The sequence below is a fragment of the Sminthopsis crassicaudata genome, chromosome 1 (genome assembly GCF_048593235.1).
Source record: "Sminthopsis crassicaudata isolate SCR6 chromosome 1, ASM4859323v1, whole genome shotgun sequence".
In the NCBI taxonomy this organism is placed as follows: domain Eukaryota; kingdom Metazoa; phylum Chordata; class Mammalia; order Dasyuromorphia; family Dasyuridae; genus Sminthopsis; species Sminthopsis crassicaudata.
Genome location: NC_133617.1, coordinates 234,205,728 through 234,223,716, shown reverse-complemented (window position 1 = coordinate 234,223,716; position 17,989 = coordinate 234,205,728).

Here is a 17,989-nt window from a genome sequence, read left to right as displayed (position 1 = left end):
CTGACATTTATTCTCTGAGCAAGTCACTTAACTAAGTTTGCCTCAGTTTCCTCACCTGTAAAATGAGTTGAAAAAGGATAGAAAACCACTCCAATATCTCTGCCAAGAAAACCCCAAATGCGGTCATGAAGAGTCAGACAACTGAAAATAATGGAAGAACACAAACTTCATCTGATCCTCACGACTGTGAAGAGTTATTGATCCCAAGAACTGAGAGAATTTTAGTGATCTAGTACATCTCTCCTACATTTTGCAGAGAAAAAGATGAGTTCTGAAGAGACTCAACAACTTGCCAAGGTTGCACAGGAAGCTCGAGACAGAGCCAAGATTGAAAGTCAGAGCTCCATAATACTCTTGTGCAGTTCTCTTCCCACATAGGTTCAGCACAAGCATGATTTTCTTCCATCTTTTGAAAGTAAACTCAATAGTTAAGGGGACTTGTCTCCTCTAAAGTCATAGTTAGGTAAGTTTTGAAAGCAGGACTCAAAACTCAGATCTTCTGAAGCTTGGACAAGTACTTTTTTCAACTTCTCCATTTTATGCCTCTCAAATATTTAGTATCTCTTCTAAAAATAAATAAGGTCTGGTCTTTGTCTTTATAGAACGGTTCATTCAGGAGAAAAGTGTACTCTGTAAGAGATAAAAGAAATGCCAACAAAAGCCTCAGAATATAATAATTCAAATAATATATAGCTTCCTCATAAACATTTAAATTATTATTATTATTATTATTATTTGTTGCTGTTGTTGAGTCATGTTTGACTCTTTATGCCATGATTTGGGATTTTCTTGACAGAAATACTGAATTGGGTTTCTATTTCCTTCTCTGGATGATTTTACAGATGAGGAAACTGAGTCAAACAGGATTCAGAAATTTGCCTAGGATCACATAGTTAGTAAGTGTCTAGGGCTAGATTTAAGTTCAGATCATACTAATTACAGATCAGGCTCTCTATTCACTAAACCACCTAACAGCCTTAAATTAAGACTCAGAAGAGCACAATCTGTGCACAAATCTAGAATGAGTAACTGAATATTAGTCATATAAGGATTATCACCATGAATACCAATTTCAATCCAAACAAATCCAGCAACATTTAAGAACCTAGAATAGTGTAGGCACTAATTTAGGGTTGGGATATGAACATAAAAGAAAAAATACTTCTTGCCTTCAAGGAGCTTATATCTTCTTTAAGGGTCATAACATAAAAGAAGATCCATATCTATATAACATGAAGAAGGTGAGAACACTTAGACCAGGAGGCTTTGGGAGGAAGGAGCCTATAAATTGAGCCTTCAATGAAGGTAAGAATGCTAAGCAATGGAGGAGAGACAGAAGGACATTTTGGTCATGTTCAAAGAAAAGTAAGAAGGTCAATTTGGCTTATATCAACAAAGGAAAAAAAAGTACCTACATAAGTACCAAATGCAACCAATTTTAATTTATCAAGTATGCATTAAACATCTATGATGTATACATTAAAGTCAGAATGGTATTATAGATAAAGGATAGGCCTTGTAATCATGAAGACCTGGGTTCAATTTTTTTACTCCTATACATAGCAACCCTGGATAAATCATTTAACTTTTCTGGGCCCCTGGCAACTCAAAGACTATAAATTTCAGAAGTGGTAGAGATATGCATTGGTAGAGCATTTTCTCACTAAAGATCTTCTTATACCAGTAAAATTGCAGATCCAATGCAAAAGAAAAAAATTACAAGACACTAATGCTAGGTTCTGAGAATACAAAGGGAAAAAAAATAGCCTATGTGCATATACATCCCACAAGGACTGAACAAATTCAGTTCATAAAAACAAGTTGTAAATAAGCATCAAAGATGGAGAAGCACATAGAACAAAAATGCAGATTAAAGAATAGAATAACCGCTGCATCATCATTATATAGCAGCAGTAAAGTAGATGGAAGGAAGGGGATGAAGGAGGTATAGGGAGGAGAAATAAGAAGAGAGGAACAAGGAAGGGAGGCCAAGTTTTTGACCTTTTAAGAAAGACAGTTGGGCAGTCAGGTGAGGTCCTGAATTCAAATTTAACCTCAAACACTTAACACTTCCTAGCTATGTGGCCCTAGGCAAGTCACTTAATCCCAATTGCCTTGAAGGAAGGAAGGAAGGAAGGAAGGAAGGAAGGAAGGAAGGAAGGAAGGAAGGAAGGAAGGAAGCTAAGAGATTCAATGGATAAAATGTTGGACCTGAGTTCAAATTTTGAATCAGATACTTATTAACTATGTGATCCTTGGTAACTTAAGGAATTTATCAAAATAAGATTAATTAATTAATCTCATAGGGTTGTTGTATGGAGCAAATGAAAAGATACATGTAAAAAGTTTTGCAAACGTCAGTGTTCTATATAAAGTTACTTTACCATCATCATCATTATAATTAGGAAGAAAAGCTAGACTAAGTGAGAGAGAAGTGGCTCTTTATCACCTCCAGAATCAAATATAAAAATCCTCTGTATGGCTCTTAAAAACTTTTCTAAATTCCTCTCTACCAAACTTTCTAGCATTCTAACTTTTTCTTATAATCTACTTGGGGTAAATTGCATTGCAGTGAACTGGCCTCTTTGCTGTTCCTCATACAAAATACTCCATCTCCTACCTCCAAGGCATTTTTCTTAGGCTATACCCCACATCTGGAATGCCCTCCTTCCTCATCTTCACCTTTAGCTTCTTTCCAAGTCTAAGCTAAAATCCCACTATCTACAAAGAAGATATTCCCAGTCTTCCCTTATTATAATGCCTTACTTCTATTGTCTCCAGTTTAAGCTATGTATCTTGTTTCTTCTTATTTGCTTGTGTGTTATATCCCACATTAGACTGTGAGCTTCTTGAGAGCAGGGACTATCTTTTGATTTTCTTTGCATTTCTGTCCATTGCCCAGTGTCTGGCACATAGGAATGGTTAATAAATTTTAACTAACTAATTGAGGATGCCAAGAGCTACTTTAGAGAAGAGGTCACTGGTCTGCGTTGCTTTTCATCATAATTATTAAGAGCTCTAAAATACTTGTGCCCTTCATTTTTAATCCTACTCACTGACTCAGGAAAATAGATGGCATTAGCAGGATGTTCCCCAGCCCAAGAAAGAATGAAGAAAACTTTGAAAACATAAGATGGTGACTCAGAAAGAATGAAGAGAAATGTGGATTCCAATCTTATTGAAAGTTGAAATATCTAAATAATAGGAAAGTTCAATTAGCAACCACATTCAGTAAAGAAAATAGAAATCACATGGTTAAAAAGGCAAACCCACAGCTTACAAAAAAAAAAAAAAAAAAAAAAAAAAAAAAAAAAACTCCAAAAAAAGTAATGAGACACAGGTGAGAGGCAGGGCCAACCACTGGAGAGAGAAGCTCTCCAAACAGCACTTGTCCTTTTGCCCCTCAGCCTTTAGATGCAGATCTCTGGTTGAGAAGCAGTGGTGTGGGAGTGTACATGGGTAATGAGTTGTCTTCCCTTGATGGATCTTTACACAATACCCATTTGTTCAGGAAACCAACCAGCATACCTCAGAAGTGATGCTCTGCTGGAAAATCCATCCCGCCCACAAATCTGTTTCTAATGATTCACCATTTGTAAATGGTCTTCCCAGCCCTGGCGCTTCATTAGTAAAAGGTTATCAGGAAGAAAAATGGAGCATCCACCTGGAGATAAAAAACTGCTGCTCAAGAGAGCATGTTAGGAAGGTTTCCAGCCTGCTTGATTGTGCATGTGTATGTGTGCTTGTGTGAGCCTGCATGAGTTTGACCATACATACATGAACATACATATGCACAGAGGCTAGATTTTATCATGGGCAGATTTGGGGTTTACCTATGCAGTATAGTTTAAAAAACACTAAAAAGGAAAATATACAGAAATTCCAATGCCATGGATTCATTCATCTGGATGAATAGGAATGAGACAAAGCTCATGATTTCATTGGAATAGAGAACTCCCCAAAGAGAAAACTCCTTCTACCCACACAGATCAGGACCTTCTTCTTACACCATAGTTTTAGAGAGTTTTTCAGACGATTGAGGGATTGAGTCTTGCTGAGGGTCACACAGTCAGCATGATAGGGGTGTAACTTAGTCCAAGGTCTTCCTACTACTGAGGCAAGCTCTTTACTCACCATACCTTATGCCAGTTAATAAGTTCTTAATTTTAAGTGGAAATAAATACAACTTGTTATTAGTCATTCTCATCTTACTATGAATTCATTTAATCAGAGAATTTTCTCATAATAACCTGATGAGGCAAATATTGTTGAGAGAATGGAGCCGCTAAAGGAGGAAAGAAAAGAGCAGAGAGGTGATTTTGAAGCATGGAGGAATTGTGTGGAAGAAAGAATCATAGTAGAGAATATTAAGACTGCCAGAGGGCAGCATGAGGGTACCAAATTCCTGAAAAGCAGCCCTCTCTAACACAACGGAAGGAAGGGTTTAAGAATAGCCCCACACATCAATGAATTGATTGTGCAGACCATTCTTGACAGATACAAAGAACATCAAGGCTTATAATTCAGCTGATTTTTTTTTACATGATACACCTCTGGGGGCTCAGGGATTAAAATTCTGAATATTAGGAATGTATTCCTACTGCTCAAACTCCCCACCAGAGTTACCCCTAAGATTCTGAGAAAGTGAGTTCTGTCAGTGTCTCCTCCACCTCTGGCATCCCTCAACTAATTATCATCAGAGCCCACTAATTGAACAAACCAGATTAGAGAAAGAGAGAAAACAGAAAAGTGGAATTGATATCAACACCTGTGATACATGTTTTCCTAGTTTTACTGATTTCACTCTTCATTGGTTTATATCAGTCTTTGAATTATTCATATTCAAAACATTCCATTCCATTCATGTTTATCTGGTCATTACCCCAATTGATGGGTTCATTTCATTCTGTTTTATTTTCACTTCATTTCTAGTTCTCTCTGCTTATAGAATGTTACTATGAATATTGTGGTGTACTTGAGATCCTTCTTTCTATCTTTGACCTCCATGGGATTTATGCCTAGCAGTAGAATCTCTTAGACCAAAAAAAAAAAAAAAGTTAGGGACATTTTAGTTTCTTGTTAAAATATAATTCCAAATTGTTTTCCAGAACTGATGTAATAATTCAGTTATGCCAACAGTGTATGTACCTGCATTCCCACAGCCTGTCCCCTCAGCACTAACCAGTTTCATCTTTTCTCATTTTTGCCAGTTTGCTAGGTGTGAGGTTTAAAACTTTAGAATTGTTTTGATTTGCATTTTTCTTCTTAATGGCGCTTTGGAGAAATTTTTTGTTTCATTTTTTATCATGTTCAATTTTTCTTTTGAGAATTGTTTGTTCATATCCTCTCACTTCTCAGCCCTTTATGATTGTTTCCAATCTTATTCATCATAACAACTCATTTTAATATATTGCTATAAAGTTTACAAAGTACTTGGCTCACAATAGCCCTCTGAAACAGGCTATATAAATATTAATATTCCCATTTTGCAGATGAAGAAACTGAAGTTCTGAGCAGTTGTGACTAGCTCATGATCACATAAATCAGGTCTATGGCATAATTGGAACCCAAATCTCCTGATTCTACATCTCACTTAGGAAGAATTGTCATTACTTAGAAAAAACAAGTTATATAAATACTACAAGGCATTTGTTACAGAAATAAAAGGGGACAAATAATTATGTAAATATGCACTGCTCATGGTTGAGTTGTACCAACTCTATAAAAATGAGAATATTACTTGAATTTTCAGATTTGGTATTATATTATGAAAATTAAACTACTAAAAGGATACTTTATAGAAAAAGACAAAAATAAAAATTCACTTTGAAGAGAAAAGGCAAGAGAAAAAGTCAAAAAATGGAGAAAACTCAAGTATTTTCAAATATCAGGCTAGGTTATAAAGCAGTCATCATCAAAGCTATTTGTTATTAGTTACTAAACAGAAAAGTAAATACATGGAATAGGTTAGAGGATCGAGAATCAGAAGCAGTTTTAAACAGCAGCCTAATGATTGATAACTTCAAGAACCCTCAATGACTAGGGAAGAACTCCCTTTTTCCAAGAACTGCTTTGAGAACTGGAAAGCAGTTTGGCAAGAACCAGTATTAGATCAACTCCTTATATCCTATAACACAATAAGCTCATGATGGATATACAGCACACAAGGAAAATAGCCAAGATGACAAAAGACTGGGAATAATCAATGTTGGAAAGACTGGGAGAAGACTATCACATTGATATGCTGTTCTTACAACTGTGGTGTAGTCTATTTGTCCTGGATATCAATTTATAAATATTTGTATAAAAGTTATTCAATTGTTTATACCCCTATAGCCCAGAAACCCCACTATCTATAAGGAAGTCAAAGACAGGAACAAAGTTCCAATATAATATCACAATGTAGTATCAAAGAATTAGGGGAGAAAGGGGCTATTCATAAACTGGGAAATGACAGGAAAAATAATTCTGGCATATGGATGGAATATTATCGTGCAGTAAAAAAAAAATAACATGGAATTGAAAGAAACATGAAATATTATATGAACTGATACAGAGTAAAATAAGAACCAGGAGAATAATATGCAGTACAATTTACATAATATAAATGTGATGATAAATGAAAAGAAGTTGAATTCTAAGTAACTAAAAATGCAATGAAAGTAATTGAGAATAAAATAAAAAATTACACCTCCTCCAGAAGTAAGAGAGGGGACTTGTAAGGCATAATATTGTATGAATTGTCAGATATGGCTATTGTAGCAATATTTTTGCTTAATTGTTTTTCTTTGTCAGAAGAGATGATTTAAGCTGCAATTGGTGGTTGAAAAGAGTGTGATGTATAGAACAAAAGGTATTTAAAAACTTTGTTTCAGAGTAGTCATGTGTCTCAAGAGATATAATGTATCCTTTCTTTCATATATATATATATGTGTGTGTGTGTGTGTGTGCATGTGTGTTTGTATATAATTTCATATTTCTCAATGAATCATCAGTTTTTGTTGCTATTTTATCAAACTATTATATTAAAAGCAGGAAATGAAAAGGTGTATTTTATGAGAACCAGTATAGAGTTTTAGTGAATAAAATTTTAAGATAGGTTCTCCTTCTTTCCCTACCCCAACCTCAAGATTGTCAAGTCACAATGTTGACTCACATTGCTTTTTATTGAGTTTTCAGTCTACCAAAACTCCTTTGTCCATTTCATATGGCCAACTCTAAAGCCAGAATAACCTAAGTATATTCTAGTGAAGTTGAATTTCTGACCTGAAGTATAGAATTCAACATTTAACCTTATTAAAATTCATGTTGTTAGATTCAATCATTGTCCCGATTCTGTGAGGTTTTTTTAAAATATTGACCGTCACTTTTTTAATACATATATTTGACAAATACATCTTCTATGTATTTGCTTAATCCAGCAATAATGCTTAGCAACAATAATCACTAGTATTTTTACAGCCCTGTAAGGCTGGCAAAGTTCTTTACATATTTTTCACTCTTTTGATTTCACAACTTTTGAGGTAGGTTTTATTATTTTCCTCATTTTTCAAATGAAGAAACTTAAAGATTGTGATGTTCAAGATAACACAACTTGTAAATATCTAAGGAAAGATTTGAATCCAAAATCCTTCTTCCAAATCCAGTGCTCTACATATAGGAAAAGAGTTCATGGCGGGATGGTACTATGAGGGTAGATTCATCTGAAATAACTGAAAAGACAATGAACTGTCTTTACAGAAGAAGAGGAATAAAAACAACAACAATCCTAATGCAGAACAAAAAGATAGAAATGTAAAAAAAATTAACTCACAATTTTAAATGTGAATAGATTAAACAACACAATAAAAATTAAAAAAAAAGTAATAGCTTGGATAAGAAAATAAAACCTCAAAATTTTATGTTTATAAGAAACATGCCTAAAAAGCAAAGACATACCCAGAGTAAAAATAAGGGACAGAAAGAAATTTGCTATGAATCAGATGAACCATCCCCAAAAAAGTAGAAGTTGCTATCATGCTATCAAGCAAAGCAAAAATGAACAAATAAACTTCACAATATAAAATAAATAAGCCATATTATACTAAAAGAAATCATAGGTAACAAACCCATATCAGCATGTTCCAAATACTTTTGCATCTAAATTCATAAAGAAAAAAAATTGAATAAAAGGGAAACATAGACTAAATCAATAATATCTGGAATTTTAATGTCTCTCAGTTTTGGAGAGAATAGCATTAAGATAAATAAAAAGGAAAATATAAACTTGGAAAAATTGCCAAAGAAAGAAAAGCTAGGGGCAGCTAGGTGGCGCAGTGGATAGAGCACCAGCCTTGAATTCAGGAGGACCCAAGTTCAAATCTTTCTCAGACACTTAAGACGTCCTAGCTGTGTGACCCTGGGCAAGTCACTTAACCCCAGCCTCAGGGGGGGGGAAAAAAGGAAAGAAAAGCTAGAAGAAATATTCTAAATGACATCATTAATAAATATGTGTATATCTTAGCACTACATGGGACTGCACAACCCTACATAGACCATGAATTAGGATGCAGAAATATTGCAGCTAAATATTAAAATACAGAAATTGTAAATACATCCTTTGCAAACCATAATATAATGAAAATAATAAAAATGAAAATTAGTAATCAGTTAATCAACAAAAACAACAACAAACCCACTACAAATCCAAATGAACACTTAACAAAATCCTAAATAATTATGAGGTCAGAAAACAAGTCATGGAAATAATAATTATATGAAAGAAAATGAAGATGATGAAACAAGGACTTCTGGGAGTCGATATGGTAGATTAAGAAGTAAATTGCTATAACTTTCCCATATTCACCTTCAAAAAACTATAAAATACTGTCCCTGAAATAAATTCTGGAATAGCAGAACCAGAAAAAGGACAGGGTGAAACTTGGATGATTGACCAGAAGGTCCATTTCACTTGGGAAGCACAGTCCAGAAGAGGAAGCACTCCAGCAAGCCAGTAACAGGCTCCATGTCAGCAAATCAGTGGCAGATCCTGAACCCCAATATGATGGAGCAAGTAAACATCCATACAAGCATTCTCCATGTACCTCAGCATAGCCAGAGGAACTAGCAAACTCCAGCTTCAAGAACTACCATAAGCTTCAGCATAGCCCTAGGCAAAAAGGAAACCATCAGCATCCAGACTGCCTTGTGCTTCAGTATATACTGGAGCAAACAAGGAACTTCAGGAAGCCAAACCTCCAAGTGTATCAGTATAGCACCAAGCAAAACAGACAGCTATCAGTACCCAGCCTGCCACCTGCCTCAGCATAACTCTGGGCAATCAGGGAGCTGTCAGCAGCCAGACCTCCATGTGCTTCATTGTATCCCTAGGGGAAAGCAGAAACTTCCTACTAGTCTCAGCATCCCCCAGACACCAGCACTAAAATTCTGGCTCAGCACCAAGTAAGCTGCCAGATCCTTAAGGCCCCCAGTAGTGCCAGTCATTCCCCATCCCACCTCCTTAGTGCAGCACCAGAAACAAGGATCTCCAGTGGACAATACCAGGGGAAAAAAACCTGTTGCCTCAGGACAACATCAATGGAGCACCAGGTAAATATCCAGGTTCTGTAGTTCTTGGCACTTTGGAGGTTAAGACAGGGCCTCTTCCAGTCCAGGAGCAGAAATCAAATTTAAAAGAAAGGAAAAAGGACAAAAAAGATGAACAAACAACAATGGTAACAACAAAGCATCTTGCCATAGAAACTTATTTTAGTGATAGGAAAGATCAAACTCAAAAGAAGACAACAATGGAAAAACTCCAAAGAAAGATAGGAAGTAATCTTAAGTATAGAAAGAAATCATAGAAGAACTCAAAAGGGAGCTTTAAAAATCATATAAAAAGATAGAATTAAAATTGGAAAAAGATATGAATGATGTAAGAGAATTATGGAAAAATCAATAGTATAGAAAAGGAAAACAACTGCTTAAAAAGTAAAACTGGTCAAATGGAAAAAGAAATACAAAAATTCACTGAAGAAAACAATTCCTTAAAATGTACAATTTCCCAAATAGGAAAGAAAATACAAAAATTAAGGAAAACAATTCCTTAAAAGTTGGAAATGAGCAAGTGGAAGCTCATAATTAAGAGCTATCACAAATAAATCATAAATTCAAATGAATTAAAAAATAAAAGAAAATGTAAAATTCCTCATTTTTAAAACAACTGACATGGAAATAGAGCCAAGAGAGACAATACTAGAACTGCTGGACTACCTGAAATTCATAATTAAAAGAAGACCTGGACAACAAACATCAGAAAATTATCAAAGAAAGCTGCCCTGATATTCCAGAACCAGCAGGCAAAATAGGCGTTGAAAGAATTCATTGATCACCTCAGGAAAGAGATTCAAAATAAAAACTCCAAGAAACATTATAGACCAAATTTCAGAACTATCAAGTAAAGGAAAAAATATTGCAAGTGGCCAAAAAGAAACAACTCAAATATTGGAGAGCTATATTGCACAGTATTGCACAGGATTTAGCCAGCAGCAACATTAAAAAATCAGAAGTCATAGAACATGATATTCTGGAAGGCAAAGGAGCTAGGACTACAACCAAGAATCACATAATACATAAAGAAGAAAAATGGTTAATTCAATGAAATAGAAGAATTTCAAGTTTTCATAAGACCAGAATTAAACCAAAAAAAAAAAAAAATGGATCTCCAATATCAAGACCCAAGAGAAGGAAAATATGTAAAAAAAAAAAAAAAAAGAAAAGAAAAGAAAAAAAACCATAAGGGAAGAGCTAATCTATTTCTGTCTCTACATGGGGAGATGATACGTATAATTCTTAAAAATAATATCATAGACAATACAATTAGAAGTAACCTACATGGACAGGATACAGGCATAAGGTGAATTTGAGGGAATGACCAACAAACATAAGGAATGAGAAAGAGGACACTAGGTACATAAGGAAGAAAGAGGTAGAATAAGGAAAATTATTATACATGAAGAGGAATAAAAGCCATATTACAGGTGGAGGGGAAGGTAGACAGTGAGTAATGGGTATAGCTTAAACCTTACTCTCATCAGTATTATCTCAAAGAGGGAATAATATACATAATCAGTTGAAAATAGAAATCTATCTTACCCAACAGGGAAGTAGGAGGGAAGGAGATTAAGTTAAGACAGGTGAGGGAAGGCAAGGGGAGGAGAGAACTGACAGAAAATAGGACATATTGGGGAAGGTGTAAATAAAAGTAAAATATGGGTGGGGGAGGGAAAGGTGAAAGAAGAGAAAGGACAAACAAGAGGAAAAATAGAATGGAGAGAAATACATAGCAGTAATAGTGAATGGGAATGGGTTGAGCTCTCCCACAAAATAGAAGCCGATATCAAAGTGGATCAAAAACTAAAATCCTACAATATGTTGCTTTCAAGAAGCACAGATGAAATAGAGAATCACACATATGATAAAGGTAAGGGACTGAAGCAAAATCAATTATGCTTGCAGCAATCCTGATCTCAAAGTAAAAGCAAAAATAAATCTAATTTAAAAAGATAAGGAAGGAAACTACATCTTACTTTAAAAATAATAATACCACAATGAAGCAATATCATTATCAAACATATACACATCTAATAGGGTAGCATCCAAGTTCTTAGAGGAAAAGCTAAGTGAATCAAAAGCATTATAAAATGCAAAACAGATAATTTTGAGAATATTAAAATAAAATCAATATCAATACAACCAAGATTAAAAGGAAAGCAGAAAGCTGGGAAATAATCTTAACAGCAAGTTTCTCTGATGAAAGCCTCATTTCTCAAATATATAGAAACCTAAGTTAAATTTACAAGAATACAAACCATTCCCCAACTGAGAAATAATCAAAGAATTTGAACAGTCAGTTTTCAGATGGAGAAATAAAATCTATAGGTATATGAAGAAGGACCTTTTTTCATTAGAGAAATCCAAATTAAAACAATTCTAAGATATCATTTTACATCTATCAAATTGGCTAACAATTTCCCACGTTTCATGGTCAATACTAAAATTCAGCAGAGATATCTTAAGAATATCCTCATACTGCTTTTTCTTACTACCATATGAGCATTTATCATGTGTGAGTTCTCTACAAAATGGTCTTTTTAATTAAGAGTTAATTAAGAGTTCCTTTGATATTTAAACTACAAGGCTAGCCCATTGGAATTGTGTTTTCTGCAATAGAATTTGGATGCTTGGTTGTTCAGCTCTAGAGAGGATCTTTGAGTCTGGCTGCAAGGAAACAATTCAAATGGAAACAATTCAGTGTTCTGGCATGGCACTAATAGAAAGTCCAGGTTTCACAGGTATACAAAAGTATAGTCAGCATGACAGCTCTGTACACCTTCACTATATTATGCAGCCTGATTCCTCTTCTCTTCTATACTTTCAGAACCTCCCAAATATTGAATTAATAAGTGAATCAACTCAACAACTATAGATACATGCCTGGAAAGTACACTACCAAGGTAAGTGAATTTATCCACAATATTTAAAATTTCCTCCATTTACTGTGAATTCTACTATATTCCATAAATTCTAATGGTTCCATATATGGGCAATATGATGCTGACTGAAAGAGGATCCCTATTTTCTTGGTGTTGGGTGCCACACCAAAATTAGTACAGGCTGCAGAGAATTGATCCATACTTTGTAGCATCTCCATCTCAGAGGCTGCACTGAGTGAACAATCATCTATGAACAAAAAGTCATGCCCCAACTATCTTTCCACTTTGTTCTTGGCTTGTAGCCTTTTCCCTTAAAAAAAAAAAAAAAACACTTCATTTTACTCTTTATTTATGAAATAAAGCAAGCATTTCTATAATAAAATATAATTTTAAAAGTGATTGCATATAAAACTGCAAATTTACTATGACTATTTCTCCTCCTCTATTTTCTTCCCTTCTTCCTCCCCACCCTAGAGATGGCCATAATTAGACAAAAATAGATATAAATATGTAAAATTATTCTGTACATACTATTATTTATCAATTATTTGTCTGGAGATAGTTAACATCTTCCCTCATGGGTCCTTCATATTTAATTTGGTATGTATAATAGTCAAAATGATTTATTTGCTCAAACTCATAAAAAAAATACTTCTGTTCACTCTTCATTATTTTATGCAAGTCTTTCCATGTTTTTCTAAGATCATTGAGTTTATCATTTCTAATAGCAAAGTAGTATTCCTTCACAATTCCTTCCTGCCACAACTTGTTCAACCATTTCCCCAACTGATATGCATAGCTGCAGTTTCTATTCTTTGCCACTACAAAGATTTTAGATTATATAGATTGTTTTTCTTATTTTCTAATCATCTTTGGAAATTAACCTAGCAGTAGTATTGCTGGATGAAAGGATATAGATAATTTAATAATTCTTTTAAGCACAATTCCAGATTGCTCCCTAAAATGAATGAATGAGTTCACAATTCCACCAGCAATGAATGTGTCCAAATTTTTCCACATTCCCTCTAACATTTGATATTTTCTCCTTCCACTACTTCAGCCACTTTGATAAGTATAAAATGATCTCTCAAGATTGTTTTCATTTTCATTTCTTTAATCAGTAGTGATTTGGAGCCTTTTTTCATATGACTATAAGTAGGGTTGATTTCTTCCTTGGAAAATTGTCTGTTCATATCATTTGACTATTTATCAACTAGGGAATGACTCATATTATTATAGATTCAACAAAGTTCTTTATGTATGTGAGATATGAGAAACTCTCTATAAAAAATTTACCCCAATTTTCTTCTTTCCTTCTGATCTTGGCTACATTGTACAAAAAATTTTTTTGATTTAATGTAGAGCTACCTAACTTTGCTCTCTATCTCTATTTATTCATAAATTTTTCACCTATACATAGGTCTGATAAGTAATATATTCCATGTTCTTCTAATTTTCTTGTTATAATAACTCTGTATATCTGGGTCATATATTTATTTTGACCTTATCTTGGTAAATGGTATTAGATATTGTTCTATACTCAGTTTCTGTAGTACTGCTTTCCAGTTTACTCAACAATTTTTACCAAATAATGAATACTTATCTAAAACCTTGTCTTTTCAACTTGTCAAATATGACTATTATATTTATTTGCTGCTATAAATTGTATGTTTGCTCTGTTCCATTTCTATTACTTATTAGCCAGTACCAGATATTTTTTACAATTACTACTTTAAAATATAGTTTAGAACTGCTAAACCTCTTTCCTTTATACTTTTTTCATTATTCCTGACTTTTTGTTCTTCCAAATGAATTTTGTTATTTTTTCTTTCTTTCTTTCTTTCTTTCTTTCTTTCTTTCTTCATCCATTGATATAATCATATGAGTTTTTTAACTTTGTTGTTGATATAATCAATTGTGTTAATAGTTTTCCTTATGTTAAACTGTCCTTGTATTTCTGTATAATTCCCATCTGATTATAATGCTTGTGGCTTTTTCAAGATAAATTGTTTAAAGGCAGGTAGGGTGGCACAGTGGATAAAATACCAGCCTTGAAGTCAGGAGGACCTGAGTTCAAATCTAGCCTCAGACACTTAACACTTCCTAGCTGTGTGACCCTGGGCAAGTCACTTAACCCCAATTGCCTCAGGGGAAAAAAATAAATTGTTTACCATAAGTACAAAAACTGATATTGATGCTATTTTCATCCTTGTTAAAAGTATCTTATAATATCATGCTAAAGAACAAGGTTGCTTCACTCCATTGGTGAATGAGAACATGTGAGAACATCATCCATCATCCAAAACTTGGAGAGCATACCATCATCAAACTGGAATATAATGCTGATAAACTTCTCTGCACAGATCAACAAACATTTCAAACAAACCTCTCTTCTGCTCCTGACATTTCACCTGGAGTTGTCAAAAAGCAAATATTATGTTGGCCATTTCACTGCCCTTTCTAAAGTCACACTGATTTTTGGGCAAATGACTATCTTCCAGATAATTAAATCAACTGATTAAAGAGGACTTTGGCAAGGATCTTGCCAGAAATTACTAGGAAAGAGAGAGAGAGATCTCCCTGTGGTTGTAACAAGAGAATCTGTTCATTTTCCTTTATAGAAATGGATAATGCAAGCAAAGTATCTAGCACTGATTTTATCTCAGATAATATCTCAGAGATCTCCAAGGTAGGATGTCCATTGCTCATACAGAAGCTAATTTTTCAAATTATGTGGCAAGAGGAAGTCATCCCTCAGGAGCTTAAAAGATGCCTCTATTGTTCATTTCTACCTTAAATATTACTACCACCTCAGAGACTAGAATCAAGTGTATGGTTCCATAATCAATATTTTTATTTTATTTTTGAAAAGAAGACTATCATTAGTCTATTTATACTCTTCTGGCATGTTTCCCATTTCCCATAATTCCTCTGAGATTAGTGATGGTCGTTAAGAAACTTTTATCTACAAGTTCTTTCAATATCTAAATATGCAATTAATCTGAACCAGGATACTCGAATTTACTAAAATAAACTAGACAGATTCTTACTATACATTCAGTTCCCTCTACCCTTTCAACTTTTCCAATTTAAAGAAAGGATAAAATAAAATTATGAGCTAAATATTTCTGCTTCACATGAGTGCCATGAGAATTGATGTTAACAGATATAATGTGGCAAGCTGAGATATGTCTACAAAAGCTTTAAGGAAGAAGCCAATTTTTGCCTGGATGTTGAAAGTCTAAAATTCAAATTGGGGGAGAAGGGAAGAATATATAATGGAATAATGCTCCATCATCGTTAGTAAAAAAAGGATATGCTATTGCTATTGTTACATCATTATCATCTTTGAAAATTATACATAGTATTTATTTCATAGTTTCCCCCCCCCAAAAAAAAAAAGTAAACAGTGTGAAGTGGAGACTCATGGTTCTATATTGAATCCTCTTTTTGTTTTGTGCTGTATACATGGAAATGGGGTTTCTTTTTGTCTTTTTGTATTTAAGTTCAAAATGAAAGAAATAAAGCATACAATACTTTATACACAAGAAAAAAATTTTCATTACATAGTATAGGATGGATTAGAGAAGAGAGACACCAGAGGCAAAGATGCTAGTTAAGAAAGAGGCTGTTGTAGTGATTTATATGTAAAGTGTTGAGAGACTAGACCAGGACAGTGGCAAGAAAAACATGGAAGCAAGGACAGACCCAAGAGATATTATGGAGAAGAACAAGTGTTGCTGATTGATTGGCTCCTTCTTCTCCTTCATTTTACAAATCCAAAAATAACGGCAGGCTCAGGACTCAGATCTAGAAGATTGGTAGTATCATTGACAGACATGAGAATCTGTAGAGTATATGAAACATTTTTCATGATTAAATCTTGCACTCTTATTCTGGAACTGGTGTACAATAAGTTTTTCTTTAATTGCTAATTCTGAGACACATGGTTGAAATTATGGTTAAATATTCTTTTAGGCTTTGCCTTGGGATAGCTTTGATATGTAGGACTGTTATTATTTTTTGTTTTACATATATTCATTGTTTGTTGTTTTACATATGTACGCCAAAATATTAGCTAGCACAGTGCCTGGCACATTGTTGATAGTTCAGTTATGTCTGACTCTTCATGACTTTATTTGGGGTTTTCTTAGCAAAGATATTGTGGTTTGCCATTCCCTTCTCCAGCTCAACGAAATTGTCTAGGCAAATGAAATTAAGTGACTTGTACAGAGTTACAAAACTAATAAGTATATGAGGCCAGATTTAACTGAAAAAGATGAGTCTTTCTAATGCCAGACCTAAGGAATATATCCAGTATTTACCTAATTAAAAGAGAAAAAAAAAGATAAAGATATAAAGGGGAAGGAGACTAGTCTGCTAAGCCTAATCCAGGGATGGTTCATATTTCCGTTTGTAGTGTCTAATAGTGACTGGAACATATTAGGTATTTAATAAAAACTTGGATTTATATGATTGACTTATTAAATTTTCTATCTTCCATTGATTCTTTGCTTTAAGTAATTTTTTATATAAGTGGACACAGAACTACTAATCTCCAAACCAAAGCAAAATAAACACCAAGTCTAGAGTAAGGTTAGCAAGTGAAAGAAAGGGAAATGTTATTGAAGTCACAATGAAAGAAAACACTTAAAGAGAAACAAATGTCAAAATAAAAACTGACCAGGGACAAACTAAAAAAAGCAAAAAATAAATAAGCAAAATTACTCCATCCAGGAATGGTATAATTGGAAGAAGTCAAGAACATGCAGTTAGAGAAATTAGATGAAGAGCTGAAAATTAGAAACCCGTGAGTCAGCATGAAATAAAGAAATGGAAGGTTTAGCAGAATTAATTCAGCCTCCTGTATTATCTAAAGAAAAGAAAGGACAACTGCTCTGAGGTAGAAGACTTCTGAGATTCCTGAGAAAATACATCTTCAGAAGTAATATTCAAAGAAAGTCAAGCTCTCAAGATGCTTATGAGAATAAGGACCTTGAAGTAACATGGATTACTGGGGTTGTTAATTTGGAGTCCATGAACTCAAGGTTTTTTTTATTTTATTTTTAATATATGGGACAAAACAAGCATTTTTGCAACAGAAGTACAATAAAAAAGATAATTGCACTTGAAACTATAATTCTACTAACCACAATTTGCTAATCTTTTCAAATATATAGCAAAATTATTACATAAATTTATTTTTTCCTTTTTCTTCTTTCCTCCCCCCCACCCTAGAGATGGCTACCATTAGACATAAATAAGTATATGTTATATGTGCATACATATATATATATATATGTATTTGCATGTTTATGTATATATATATATACATGAGTATATGGATATGTATATATGTATATATGTGTATATGAAAATTTATACTATACTATACTTCTATTTATCAGTTCTTTCTTGGATGTAGATAAAAATCTTTCTTCATATGTCCTTTATAGTTAACTTGAATTTTTATAATAGTAAAAATAACTTATTTACACAAAGTCTTTCTTAAAACA